The sequence below is a fragment of the Microplitis demolitor genome, chromosome 8, assembly GCF_026212275.2.
Source record: "Microplitis demolitor isolate Queensland-Clemson2020A chromosome 8, iyMicDemo2.1a, whole genome shotgun sequence".
Classification (NCBI taxonomy): Eukaryota; Metazoa; Arthropoda; class Insecta; order Hymenoptera; family Braconidae; genus Microplitis; species Microplitis demolitor.
Genome location: NC_068552.1, coordinates 7,214,423 through 7,230,478, shown reverse-complemented (window position 1 = coordinate 7,230,478; position 16,056 = coordinate 7,214,423).

Below are 16,056 nucleotides of genomic sequence, written 5' to 3'. Positions count from 1 at the left end.
GTAAGTGCCCTAATACAGAACGAATGATCACGTACATAGGTCCGAGTTTAGTCATATCATTAGAACATACGCGGCGATTTTGAAATATGGAAATTAGATGGTCGTAAAAATTTTATGACCGTTGAGTTAATTAGAAGTCCGGTGCACACGTGCAGGTGTCCCGCTGAGTCGCAGCTATACATATTTTTGGCTACTACGCCCGTACACACGCTTACATTTTGCGTCTTGTCCCTTGGCATATTGATTTTCCTGTAAAATCGGCATTTGTTTATCAACTTGCGGTAATTGAAGACCTTGAACGAACGTCATTGAGTTTATACTTTGTAGTCAGCACCACTCAAACTAGGTGCACAGTCATTCTATTATTTATTTCATTACTGAAACTCTGTGGATACAGTTGAGAACGAATGAATGGAGTCTCTCCCCTGGTGAGTGTAATTTTAAAAATGTTAGCGGGAAATAAATCCCCTTTTTTGTTTAATTTAGTTATTAGATATCTAAATGATCTGGAAATAAAATTGGATTAGTATTTTTAGCTTAAATTAATTGAGGAGGAAGGTGAATGGGTGAAATAGGTAGTAGTGAATAAAAGTAGTGATTTGGGTATCAAAACGAAGAATATATTCTGACCCAAAAAAGTTAGGAAAAGCACTACGGTATAAAACCCTTTGAAGATGTTACAATGAGAAACACTAGAATATTGATATAAGAAGAATGATGATAACTCGTTGAACAATTGGTACAAGAACGATGTAGATATATGTATGTATGTGTGGGTGTATGTAATGCGTATGTATGAGCGTGTGCAGTTATAGATTACGCGATGCGGAATCGTCGTATTTAGTTTGTAAGAATTAGATACAAGATATACACGTCTGTATATAGGCAAAGGGCGATCCAATTGTTCGCTGCGGGACAATTAGATAGTACTTGGTACTAGAGATCGAGTAATTGATGAAAGCTTTCGAGTGTATATGCGCAGAGGCGAAATTACCAACAGATCAGATCGGTCTTACGATTTAAATCGCGCAGAATGTTGATGTATTGAAATTCGCTTGAAAGAGTTTGGAAGTTCAATTATATTGCCGATGGACAATATGATGCGACTAAACGTCAATCTGAGTGATGTTTAGATTATATTTATTGAATTAGATTACTCGGTTATGTAGTGTGACAGAGACGAATATTTACTGCAGTTATTTGAATCAATTGGAATTGATCGATGATTAATTGGCGACGAGGCCGTTACTTGAATGTATGTTGAATTTAGGTAGTTGTTCACGATATGACAATTTAAGTATAATGATAATGAACGAACACGAGCTATGATAATTAAGATACACTAAATGCTTAATAGGAATAAACGGTATATGATTATCATACGTTCAATGTCAAATTGTGTTGTTATTATTTAATATTAATACTAACACTTATAAGAACAAAAAATATTTATCTAAAAATTTTAATTCATCTGTATATTTACTTCTTGTTGTGTATAGATTCTCAGCTTTCTTGTTTAATTGCGTACAATTAATACATTTGTCATTACTCCTGTTTTTGTTACTAAAAATTATCTCCCCTGTCTTGTAAATGCCAGGAAAAGGACACGATATCCAGGGGAAATATGAAAACTTCAAACTAGAATTTTTATTACTGGTTTTTTATTGTTTAAAGGTTGCATATTGTTATTTAATTTGACGTATAAATATATTCACAATATAGTTCATTGAAAAAACTCAATTATTATAATTTTTTTACAGAACACAGCACTCTGTTCATCAAGTCGCTCCCCTGGATTAAGTATCTCCCCTGGTTTCTTAAAAAACAAGATAAAATTAATAAATTAACTGACCATGTTACTGAAACATTATAAAATTTAATTAAATCTTCAAATTTTTTATCCTGCCGCGTTTTATCAATAAGCGATTGACGTTTTAACTGAGAATGATCCATATAGTAAATTTCGAAAGTTTGACGATAAAAAAAGGAGATACATGACAAAAAGATCTTGAATATTGAGGTATACTACTAGTTACAAAAAATGTTTTAAATTTGTATTTTATTTTTCATTTGTATTTATTTAATACAAAATTAATAAGGTCAGATAAATAAAAAAGATCGGTCCGTCAATTGATCCTGCGGACCAACCCCAAAACTTTCTGCTGCTTTCAAGCGTCTTGAGCTTGAAATCATTGTTGAGAATACATTTTCGAGCTCTTCGAGCTTGAAAATACGTTTGTATGAGAGCTGATCAGATTTTGGAATTGATTTATCTAGTTGTTTTTGAGAAATCTCAAAAAAACTAATAAAAATTTTTTTCTTTTAATTCTTTCGTCAACGGTTTTTCTCAAACAAATGAACCGACTTTGATGGTTTAGGTGGCATTCGACGCGTCTTACAAAGTTTTAGAGCTGATTAGATTTTGGAATCGATCCATCGAGCGAATTAAATGTTATTCAAAAAAAATATTTTTGAAAAAATTTTATTTTTGAAATATCTTCGAACGTAACCTACCGATTAAGCTCAAATTAACAATGCTTTTAGGAAGTAACAAGCCGCGTCGAATGACACGTTACAAATGGAAATCGGTCCATCCGTTCAAGAGTTATAGATATTTACACACGTTGCTATATACGTACATGCATACATACACTCGGACATCATCGTGAAATTAGTCAGAACAGCTTCCTGAAACTGTCACGTAACGATTCAAATTATTTGACTTTATTTAGTTTTAAGTTAATTATTGTAATTATATATTCGAATTTGAATCGTTACGCGGGCATTCCGCCATTTCGCCGATGAGACGGCAGTCCGTGCACGGTGCTCGCGCATGCGCGAAGGGTATGAGAGAGCACGTGTGTGATTTAATTTAATTTTTTTATAATTTATGATTTGAAACACAAACGCGTGACTTTTGTTTATTTTAAGTATTTATTTATAATTTTGAATTAGTTGGGATGCATAATCCAGCGTTATATTATGCCCCAACAATTGTCAACATATTACTCTGTTTAAACTTGTCATCCAACTGATGACGTTAATTGATGTTTAATATTTGGAAAGAATGTTAATTTAATTTATTGTTGACTATTAAAAATCCAGATTATATGGCGAAATGGGTCATATAATTAGATGATTTCCCATGTATCATTCAGATTTCAGAGGATTTATGTTTTATATTTTATATTTTTAATTTAAGTAAGGCCCAGGGCTGACAAAAGTAATTAAAATAAAACTTAAGGGCGACGGTGGTGCCATGTGTGCGACGACCAACAGGTGGAGGCTTAGATAATTAATTCAGAAAGATACGGAGAAGCATTGTGTACGGACGTGAGTTTTGTCACTAAGCACTAAAGTTTTCTTTTGAAAATAAATAAAGTTCATCGGGTGAATTAATTCGAGTGATTGATATCATTATTTCGTTATTGGAAAGTTTATTGTTTTTTTTTTTTTCGCTGATTTGCTGCTTTTGAGTAAGTACTTTGTATTTCTGTTCGCTGGATAATATTTTTCATTTGGTAACCTCCCCCGGTAGTTGTTGGTCGCCGCGGAGAAAATTATTTATTTGTATTTATTATTTATTTATTGAATGATACGTGAGAGAATTGTTATTAATTATCATTGAATACTATTTCGTATGTTGGCGAAAATATTTGGTAATTAAGTAAATATATATATATTGATAAAGCGTACGCAACGTCGTAAAACGTTGCCGGTACACACTTATATATATATATAAATATATATATATATATATTAGTAGTATATATAGCTATACAACTCACGCAGTACTTAAAAATTCCTCAAGCACTGATGTCAGCACTCGGATGAAAAATTCCCGAGTTAATATAATTATTATTTTTCTATTTTATTTAGAATATCTGTATAATATTATCAATTATTATTTACGTTTATTATTATTTAACACAATTGCATAGTATTATATTATTTTATTTTTGATTATGTGTACCCCAGTGGTAAAAATTATTAACGAGATTGTTATGCTAAAATTATTATTTAACTTATATGTTATACATTAATAAATTGGTAATACGGAGGAATTTATCTTTTTGAGTGTGAGTGAGGAAAAATTCCGTGTCTTTCTCTCTCTCAAGCGTGTTGAGAGATAAAATAAAGTAAGATTATTATTATTATTCCTTTTTATTTTCTGGAAAAATTTAAGTAAAATAATTGGTTTCTTTCATTTAATAATAAAATTAACAGTGTTAATTAAATTAAATTATATTTATTTTGGGTTGAATTTATATAACGTTATTATTTTTTTTATAACCACCGAGTGTCACTATTGTGGTTAAATTAACAAAAACTATTTACTGTACAATATTATTAATTATATTGATTATTGTTTAAAATTAAAATACGGAAACCAACAGCTGTCGGGGAAAATTTAATATTTATTTTCCCTGGATCTTTTCCTACTGCTTTATTTCATCTTTCCGATTTATTTATTATTTGTAATATCATTATTTATTATATATCTACTATTTTTCTTTTCTTATTATTATTCATTTTATTTTATTTTTCTTAATCGTTTGTCCGCGTTGTCGTGAATCACTTGCTCGGATTTTCCCTCGCAGATTTCCCCCTGAATTGAATTTTGTCCGTTTTAGAATAAACGGTCTGGCGCCTGCGTGCACTAACCCAGCCTGAGGAGCTGGTTCAGGCACTCCAAGAGTTTATTATTAATAATTTTATCATTATTTATAACTTATCATTTATTTCAATTCGAAGGAAACATTTAAAATCATTTATTAGCAATATTTATTATTATTATTATTATTATTATTATTTTAACACGTTGGTGACCGCATACGGTTTAATTATGGTTTACGTTATAAAACCTCAAAACCTGAAAATCTGGTAGAAATTAGATTACAACGTAAATTGTTTTTATCGTCGCGACAGAGACGCAAGTTAAATCCGGAATTTGCATGTAGTCACCCAAGTGTAATGAAATTTATAAATAATAATAATAAAGTAACTTAAAATAATAAATAATTATAAGCAAAATAAAATTGTGCCTGAACCAGCTCCTCAGGCTGGGTTAGTGCAAGAGGGCGCCAGCTCGTTTTTATAAAACGGACAAAAGTAATAATAAATCAGGGGAGAGATCACGGATTAAAATTGTGAGCGAGAATGTATGCATCAAGCGGAAAGACAATCAAATAAATAAAAATAATAAGAAATAATATTGTTAAATATACCCAGGAAATAAATAAATAAATACTGGCTATCCCTGGATTTTTATTACTAAAATATTCAATTCAAATATATTTAAAAAAAAATTCAACAGATTATTACAATACCCAAATATTGTTTGCTGTTAATAATGCTTTATAATAAATTTTTATTAACTAATAATATGCTCAATTCAACCAAATTATAATGATAAAGTTCAATTTAAATTATATTATCCACTGGGGAACTCAAATACAAATCACAAATTGATCTTCAAAAATTAATATAAATTGTAAACAAATAAAATATTGCTAATCTTTTTCTGTATTTTTCTATTATTTACTCTGGGGAGTGAAAGACACGGGTAGTCAAAACATATTTAGCAACACTAGGTTGCATACCATTGAAACGAATTTTACCCAGAGAAATAATATTTTAAGTACTCAAATATAATTTGAAAATAATACTAATGTAAGACAAGGAGTCACACTTTATATCCTTGTCTAATCCCCCAAGGAATTTGTTCGAAGCGTCTACGTACATGGGACGTATGCCAAACAAATTCAACTTATTATTACGGTATAACACAGTTTCAATTATTTATCGATTCTTTATTGCGATCTACTCTAGCAAGGGTCTAGTGATAGCCAAGGCAAACAAATGATAATATAATTGACTTACCGGCGATGACAACAATTGTTCAAAAGTAAGTCATCAACTTTACGCAGACCATGGAGAGATACCGTGCGTCATTGACTTCGCGCGGACCATGAGAGAGACTGCTCGCACTCAGTACGCCAACGACTTCTAGGAGTTACCTCGACCCCCTCCAGCCTCAACTAAGACTCCTCATTGACCAGCTCTAACTTTTTCCCTTCTCTTCGAAAGCCAGCCATCTCATTGGAGTGCAGATACCAACTTCTCCCACTCAATCGAAAACATTCTAGAACCCGATGCCACGGGTATAAAAGAAGAGGATCTGAGAGCGGTAGCGCATTCGACAGATTATTGACAGGTATTAGAGAAGACGAGTTTCAGCTCTTGATCGAAACAGACGTGTGTAGTGCCCTCAGTAGTGTCATCTAGTTGGACACCCAAGGTTTATGAGCCTTGATCAAATTTGCTATACCAATAGCAATATATCCCAAGCAGATGCCAGTAGGCAGCCTCCAATATTAAACAAAACAATCGAACAATCATTAACTGATGCAATTAATACAAAAAAGATACACCAGAAAAGAAAATTTAAAGACGCAGAAATGAAGAACTCAAATAAGACACAAAAGGTTGACATACCACTCCAGAACCGATTTAGTGCTCTATCAAATCACGAACATTCATCAAGTGAGGATCTCGATGATGACAATGCAATGGATACGCAGACTACTAAACTAAAAAAAAAAACAACAATCCCAATAATCGTGGACATCAGCGCTATAGATATCAATTACACAAAGTTACTCATGAAAAAAGTCAGAGAAAAGCTGCCAGAAGTAAACATGAAGTACACGCCAAAAACGTTAACTTTTTTTACTACGGCTGAAGTGGATCATAAGACTATATCAGAATTCCTGGATAAATATAAAATTCAGAATCACACTTTCTCTCGTAAAAATGAAGGTGATCAAAAATTTGTTATCAAAGGTCTTCCACTTGATATCAAGGACATTGTTGAAGATCTAAACAGCCATGGTATTACCCCCAAAAAAATAGCATTAATGAAAAGATCAAAAGACACTAGGGCTAAAAATGAAAAAGATGAAGAAGAGGCTACATATGATATGGCTGCCCCACACGACACAGACACATCAACTATCTTTAAAATAAGATTCATCTGCGGAGTAAAGATCAAATGGGAAAAATATAAAAATCCTAAGCGTGTGACGCAATGTTATAACTGCCAAACGTTCGGGCACGGAACAACTAATTGCCATAACAAGCCGAGGTGCATCAAATATGCCGGCAAGCACGCAGCAAAAGACTGCAAACTCGATAAAGATGACAAACTGAAATGCACCAATTGCAAGGGTGAACATCCTGCCAACTTCTCTAAATGCCCATCATATCTTTCACACCTGGAAACTATCGACCAGAGGAGACAGATATCGACGATTTCTCCGAAGCCAAAGAAACCACCAGCGCCAGCCTACTCGATCCAGAACTTTCCTTCACTATCTACGGAACAACAAAAGCACCAACATGCGGAGACTTCAAAAAACAACAATAACCATCAACGAAAAACGGTAATTTTATTCCTGCCTACAATAATATTGTAAAGACTCATAATTTAAAAGAAAAACTTAGTGATATTAACGAACTAATGTCAGAATTCAATACTTTAAATCAACTATGTAACATCAAGTCTTTGTTATTAATGGTTAAACAAATAAACAATAAAATGAGATTATATAAAGACAACACAGCAAAATGCCTAACTTTTTTCAAATTTATCGAAGAACTGAATGATGGCGAATAAAAATAGTATAACTAGTAACTTAGAAATATCCCATTGGAATGCCAATTGGCTGATGCACGAATGGACTGAGTTAAAAAGGTTTATTAACCATAATAACATAGACGTGATGCTCGTTAACGGAATTCGTACACCACAAAAGTACTCTTACACCTTAAGAGCTAAAAGTCTTGCTAGCATTTCTTTTAAAGTGACAGCTGATAAAACTCCAATTGTTACTCCTACTTTGAACATTGATCAAGATCAACAAATTAATGAGAATCAAATTGATGATCGTGATTTAAGTTTGATGAATTACATGATAATTTATGTTATTACTGAACCGCAATCATCAAATGATCCTAATGAATTAGCAGTAGCTACTGCGCGAAATGTTGATCAAATGGTAGCAAATTATAGTACTGCTTTGACTGCTATTGATGGACTTGGTTGATGAAAGCTCTACTGTAAGCCAAAACGTTGAGAGTATTAGTGGTTCAAGCCAGAAAATTCATGACAAATTTTGGACGATGATCCCGACCCTAAGTTAATGGAAAAAGATTTGCGAGATTTGGTAAATAACAAAAATGAATCAACGACAGTGGATGATGAACAGTCCAAACAGATTGATTTACTTAAAGATGGTGCTAGACGATCTCAATCTCCAAGTACGATCGGCCCTGTAATTCAACTACTAATGCTCACAACATTAATCAAAATATAATTGATAGTCATGAATCAGCTATAAAGCCAATAAAAGTATCCGATCTTACTGACAATACAAGTGAGCTTAGTATAAACGAAATAATATTACCAACTGTTAGTAAAAAGCGTAGTCTTTCAGTTGGCAAAAGTCTGTCTGCCATAGGAATTTCTCTAGAGAAGCCTGCAGTTATAAAGCATAACAATCCGACTCCAAGACCATTTCAAACTAAGTCCATTGCTGATAAAAGAAAAATAATGCTTTCTTGGGTTTTGAACGAACAAGTCATGACTCAAACAATCGCTAAAAAGCAAAAAAAAAATTTATTAATGACGTATGTACATTAACCGAACAATTAAACGAGAGCATTGCTGACAAAAATGAAAACTTGAATCTCATTAAGCAGTATTTCGATACTGATGCTCTTAAAAAATTGAGGATCTAATTAAAGTCAAGCAAACAAAACAGACTTTTAAATGTCCAATATGCAAAAGGCAAGACGGTGAATTACCCCTTCAAAGCGATTCTTACTTGCAATGGGTACATTATAAATGCGCTGAAATAAACAAGGCCTCAGTTGAAAAAAAATTGGTTTTGTAGCATCTATAAACAATAATTAAACATTAGGGTGTCCATTATTTACCAAATTAGATTTTTTTACTTGGCCTTGATAAAAATCATTTATTTGTGATCCAAAAATAATAAAAAAAATCTGGGCGTCGGTTGACCCTGCGGGCCAGCCCTAAAACTTCCCGCTGTTTTCGACCTCAAAGAGCTCGAAAACATTAGTGTAGATATATTGTCGAGCTCTTCGAGCTCGAAAATGCTACCACATGCTATTGTTTTTTTACGATCTTTTCAAGCTCTAACAAGTTACCTGTTATGCTGAAGTTTGAAAATTTAAGAATCGAAAATCATCAATGAAGCGGTTTTTAAAATTTAGTTCCTGATTATGTTCAGTAAAATAAGTGTATTGAGGCAGAAATCAATGTCAGGGATCAAAATCAAGATTTAAGTAAGTTTTGACTCATGTAAGAAACAATAAAATATGAAATATCCGATAAAAATATTAAAAACTACGTTTTATCGATTTTTTTGTTGATAATATGATTCAAACTAAAAACCAAGTTCGATGACATTATATGATCAAAAGAAACCATAAAAAAGATGAGTTGGTATGATATCAGGCACATTTTAGTACGTTATATTATGATTTATCCGGAAAAAATAACATAAAATGTTATTTTTTTAACTTTTCAACGTCGATATCTTTTGAACTAATCAATCGATGTTGATAGTTGACGTGGCAATTGGCGCGTTTTACTGAATTCTAGAGCTGATTAAAATTTAAAATCGATCGCGTCAGTCGTTTCGAAAATATCTAGAAAAAACCGTTTTTCACCATTTCTTTCTCCCGCGATAACTCTCGAACCAATTGTCCGATTTTGATGTTTGAGGTGGCAATCGACGCGTTTTATTGAGTACTAGAGCTGATTAGATTTTGAAGTCGATCGTATAAGTCGTTTTTGATAAATCAATAAAAAACTAAAAAAAAAATTTTTTTTGTTTTCGTAATTCGCAAATATTTTCGAGTCTATTCGATTAAATAATCTGAAATTTTTAGGAAAGTTGATGGCCAACAAGCTATTTCGATTGCCACCTCAACCATCCAAATCGATTCATTAGTTAAAAAGTTACAAAGAGTTTACACACACACACACACACACACACACACACACACACACACACACACACACACACACACACACACACACACACACACACATATACACACTCGGACATCATTCTGAAAATAGTCAGAATAGCTTCCTAGAACCTCAAAACGTCGACATCTGATGAAAACTCGATTTTCGAAAATCGGGGTGAAAACAATGACTTCCCGAAATTTTTGAAAATCGTCGATTTTCTTAGTGGGAAGTTAAAAAAAAATAAGAAAGTTTATTGTAACACCGTTTAACCCTGCCTAAGTAATGATACATTCTCGTTTTAGTACAATGAAAAAGATCTTATTACTTCCTTAAAAATAAGTGCACAGTAATGACTAATACATATTTTTTTAGGAAATTTCCCGCTCTTCAAAAAAGTTTTTTACACTTTTTTTGTAAATTCAACCATTTATGTGATATCGAAGCTTAAAGTTGATAGATGTGAAAAATAATGTTTTTCGATTAAAATTCTATAACTCTTCAGCAAATAGATATTTACTCAAGCTATTAACAATTTTTCGTGGAAAATTTACCGCTTTCCAAAAATGGTTTCTTTGATTTTTTTGATAAACTCAATTGTTTAAGAGATATTTAAGCTATAAGTTGAAAGAAGAGTTTCACAAACTGTTTGAGCAAGAACAAGAATTAATAGTTTAACGATTTTATTTATCTTTAGACCAGGTATAATGTAGATGAATTATTGTAATTGATTAGACTCAGGAAGATCTTAAATAGTGGACTGTAGTTGTTGATTCTGGTGCTGGTGAATTCTCAGCAGATTGGACTGCTCGTAGCTGAGCTGGTGGCAACAGAGTTAATGTGCTCTGACTCGGTCAGTGTTGAGTGGAGGCGAACAGGAGTCGGGCTTGACAAGCGGCCCGCTGACTGGTAGATGTGGCTGGTTATGTGCGGTGTTGACTCTAGCTTGGCAGGACCAAGCAGCTGCAGGCGTGATCTGGAGGTCTCGAAATGGTACAGTATCGCGAGTTTTGGATTAAAGACTCTCGGTGCTCGTTCAAACTCGTATCTTGCTCGTTCAGCACTCTATATTGCTCATACGCATTGACTAGGCAGCAACTGTTGAAAATATTACGGTGTTGGTTTCTTACGTGGGTGTTATAAAACTGCAGCAGATCAGCTTAGAAAATAGAGCTTGATAGCAGAGTTCTCGCAAGCCACGAATTGGCGTTGCGAGATGCTCAAGTCGAGTATTGGCAGGTTGGAGACCGAGTAGACAGACACGTGATTGTAAGAGTAACTCAAGACGCATGTCTCGATTAGACGGATTATAATGTGATTGAGCAAGAGCAGGAGTTGATGGTGTCTGCTAGGGTATCTGACGGATCACAGGGTGGTGTCCCGGATACAGATGAACCGGGACCAGACTCAGGTAGACCCTGTGACGCACTGAAAGATGTCAAACGCGGACTAGCCAGACGAGAATCCAGTAGGTACCTCTCGAAACTCTTATCTAGCTGATCCACCACAACAACTGACGGGTCACCAAGGCGGTGTCCCGGTGACAAGTGAACCGGGACCGTTCTGGGTAAGGCATTGGTAAAGACTGGGGGCAGCTCAGCCATCGTGGTACACTCGGTAAGGAGAGAAGACTCAAAAGGATTCCCCAGAGCAGAGATGGTCCGCTATTACCATGGTATACGTAAAGTAAAACTTTTAATTCAATATAGCAAAATATTGATTATCACTGAATTGACTTTCTTTAATATTTAATTACTTTGTAACGGCAACGGGGCCAGGATAATTTTACTTAAAATCACAGACAACAACACGTTCTACCGTTACAATAACCCGGTCTTCTCTGACTATTTTGCGCATCGGTTTTCCAAGGGATACCTGTTTTTGAAGATCACTATTCTCTACAACTTTTGTTTGAAACTTTTTTTTCTAAAAAACGGCAGAGGCAGCCGGTCGGTTTTTGTGAGGCTTGGGCGATCACCCAAATTAAGCAGCATCGAGCAGGACTGCTACTTAGCTGAGTGACCGTTTAGCCATGCGTTGAGCTCGAACGGAGGTCTCTGACCGTTAGGCGCGAAATGAAGCTCTAATGGTCGGTAAAATAGGAATTTTATCGATCACTAGAGCTTCACCCAAACCGAACTGTACTGGCAATGGTTTTCTCTGTAGTTTCCCTTGCCCCTATACTCCCCCAGCCCAGATGGGAGGTAGGGTATCACCGTAATGGTACAGTACAGTATAAGCACAATTCGGACCACAGCCGCACAATGAAAGCAGAAAAAAGGCCGTACATGCGGCTTTACACTGGAACAATTAAAAAAAAAAACGTTTTTTTCTAATCTCCATACTTTTTTACCTATAGGACGTTCAATGTTGGACCACCAAGCGTAAGGTCGAAAATTTCAAAGCATGCATGTGTGATGGTAAAAATTTAACAAATGAATTAAAGAAAATATCCCAATCGTTTATTTACTCAACAATCAAAAGCTCATTTTGTTACCGATTAACAACCGATATCCTGTATTTTCTGAATTCCCAAGTAACATGCCTCAAAAATAGTTATTTTTGCCAAATGAAACCAGTCAGTCGAACCGAAATAGTCGATTGCAGCTTTCGATTATTTCAGTATCAGGTACTGAAATTTAATCGATAGCTGCTAATGAATAGTTTTAGATAACAGCAACCGACTCGTAATTTGTAGCTGATCCCTGTTGCGAATTAGTACACTGTTAAAAGTAATTTGAAAATTACAATACAAAAGGAATTGAATTTTCATAACTAAATATTTCAATTGTATTATCAATAAGAAAAGCTTCAAAATTAATATACGCAATTTAATAATCAAGCTGGCATTTGAAATTAAGAAAAAAAATATGAATTTTAATAAACGTACTTCAAATTTATACTTGTTCCTTAAATTTCCAGAGCAAGTATTGAAAATTCTAAAATATATTGAATTTTAATAATTCCATTGGAAATTTAACAATACTTATTTGGAAATTCAAATGCTTGTACATGAAATTTCTGCATGTGACGTGTTGTGCGTTCAGTAATCAAGGATTGTGTAGTGGAATATATAACATAAGAGTAGTGTGAGCGGCGGACGTCAGACTTTATTATTGGTAAGTTTTTTTTTTTGCTCAATAATATAAAGTAAATAAAACTTGTGACTGAACTGAACGTCATTGACAGTATAATAAATGATAAATGATGAAATAATACAGTATTAATGTGATATAGCATAATGTAAATAAACATAATGGTTTTATAGTGATTCAAATATTAAAATGTGATTCAGCTTTCAAATGTTTATTTAATTTCTAGTTTTTTAAACGGTCAAGAAAAAGATTATAACTACCCCCTATATTATATTATATTATAACAATAGTTATTAAATAAAAAAATTTATAATGTTGTTACGTCCAGCTCAAATGCTGAACATTATTATTTCTCTCGCTTTAAAATTTATTTTACTCAAACTTACTCATTGCTAAAAAAATACGTAGCGAACAGATTTTATTTTTTTTTTCAATAACTCTAGAGTGATAAGAAATAATATAGTTGTAAAAATGTTTAGAGTTAGTAAATTTGTTTGCTGTGCACACGTACAAATGCTAGAGCGAACAACCAAATTCATTTTAATGACCCCTCACAATAGAATGAAGGCCCAAAGAACATCTGGAAACACTTTCCTTAGAAATTACAAAAAATATTTTATCAACAAAAGTGTACTTAAAATATTTTAAAAGAAAAATTTAAAGTTTAACAATGACTCATCGTTGAATAAATGAAATAAACAAACTATATAATCTTATAAGCCCTTACATTTTCAAGTGCACTTGTGTAGATAATATTTTTGTGTCCACGTAAACGTAAAATAGATACCCAAAGAAATGAATTTAATGACATGTTGGCCAGAATATTCAAATAAATAATATTAAATGCAATAAATTTCAAATAAAATACTTTTAACAAAGAATATTCACATAAATAATATGGAAAATAAATTTTACCTAAAGGAAATTCAAATAAATAATTCTAAACGAAGAAATTTAACATAAATAATATTAAAATAAATGATTACTATCAATTTAACAAACAAAGTAATAATATTATATTAGTAAATTTATGAGAAAGAGTGTAGGAATTGGCGGGACGCCATTCCATGATAAACTTCATTAAATAAATAAGCAATATTGGCATAAAACTAAATTAGTACAAAGAAATTAATAATTGTTAAATAAATAAATGAATTGGCGGGACGCCATTCAATTACAAATTTTATATAAATCGAATGATTAAAAAAATTATAAAGATAGATATAATATTTTATAGAAATGAATTAATAAAACTTGAGTAAATAAAAATTATAAGAATAGAGATAGAATTTTATATTAATAAATGAGTAAATTATTAAAATTTCAATAAGTAAAAATTCATGCAAATGAATATAAAATTTTATACAAATTAAATGAATAAACTAAAAAAATTGAAAATTATGAGAACAAATATAAAAATTTATATAAATAAAATAAAAGTATATTTATAATAAGAAAAATTTATAAAAATAAATATAAATTTCTATTAAATAAAATTATAAATAAATTAAAATATTGTTAAACATAGAATATTGTGTATGTAGGTGGATGTATGGATGCTCCAAACAAAACACCAACTAGGAACCGATAGGAAGATATAAAAAGGGTGGTTGCAAATCAATCACGCTCAGTTGTCAGTTCTGGGTCAGTAACGACAGGAAAATATACACGAGTTCCGTACTAGTATTTCATTTACAAGTGTTCTCACACTTTTACATGAGTTCCGGATTAGTTTTTATTTACAAGTGTTTTTGTACTTCTACCCTAGTTCCGTACTAGTTTTTGTTTTTATTTGCAAGCGTTCTTACACTTTACTTTCTATTTAATCGTACAAGTGTCTTCACACTTTATTTTGTCAATTATATTGATAGTGTCCAGTTAAATATTATTTCAGTTAGTGAATAATTAGTTCATAAAAACCAAGTTAAAGTCGAAACAAATTGTAACCGCGAGTAGCACAGTAAAATCAGTCAAAAACAGAAAAATAATAATCCATTTTCCAAAACTTCAGGTACTACAGTAAGCTTATGTTATATTTTTGTATTTAAACAAATTTCTAACCAACGAAATCTCATAAAGAACTATTTTATGTTATTGAAAACAATCTTAGAGTGAATATTTAATTGTAAGAATTCCAAATATAGAAGTTAGTGCAGGCACGTGGCCACTTTATATCTCTGTTATAATTTTGAATTAATAGTAATTTTTATTTGCGTAATTAGCGTTGGTGGGTCGCCACCTTAGACATTTATCAAATAATTTTAAATTTCAAGGTCTATTGTAATCATAGCACTAGAAATTTTGTTTGTAGAATATGTTATAGTTAAATTCATACTTTCAACATCTTTTATTTCAAAAACCCTTCCAGATATTTACTCAGTGTGATCCCGGTCTATTGGTCGAAAGACTAGGGCCAAAAATAATAATAATAATAATCTGTCCAAAAATTACGGTACAAGCTACCATTGTAGACATAACAATGTTGTTTGTAAGGAATTGATGACAGCTTACAAAATGTTTAAGTTTTATCAATAAACATTTTATTATTTTATATGCCTAATGATCTTTAATTTCCATGCAACCATATACTGTTAAAATATCTGTTTGAATTTTCAAAACATTGTATACAACGCAATAAACAAATACAACTCGTCCCCTTTCTACGTAAACCTCATACCTGCAAAATCGTATTTTTTGGGAAATCAATAAAAAAATTTATTATTACTTAACTTTTGTAATTAGTTAAAATAAATTAGAAATTTATACTCTTTATTTATCACTTTGATGGAATTGAACATAAATTATACCAGCCGCATCGATATGCGCGATTTATTTATAAGTTTGTGTAGATATGCGTTTTCGTCTCAAATATCCCGGTAACTTTTTAGTAGTTACGAG